The sequence below is a fragment of the Penaeus monodon genome, chromosome 19 (assembly GCF_015228065.2).
Source record: "Penaeus monodon isolate SGIC_2016 chromosome 19, NSTDA_Pmon_1, whole genome shotgun sequence".
NCBI classification, from domain to species: Eukaryota; Metazoa; Arthropoda; class Malacostraca; order Decapoda; family Penaeidae; genus Penaeus; species Penaeus monodon.
In genome coordinates this window covers 42,737,424-42,737,707 of record NC_051404.1, presented here as the reverse complement: position 1 = coordinate 42,737,707, position 284 = coordinate 42,737,424, and positions in this window count along the sequence as shown.

Genomic DNA, 284 nt, shown 5'->3' with positions numbered 1-284 from the left:
GCAAGGTTAATTAAATTCTTATAATCACCATCAAGGACAAATTCAAGGTTTTATTAACTGTTGTTCTCTCACCTTCGTTCACCTCCCATTCGTAATTCATTTAATGTTTGATACAGATAGCATTCAATAACCGCTAAATCCACCGGACGAAGCTGCAGTAACATCAATGACAAGCAAAAACGACAGAACTCAAAAGTAAAAAATCATGTTATATAAAGAAATATATAACACTGAATTTCTTTATAATACATACCATAAAAATGTACCATTGAGTTCTCTTAGAC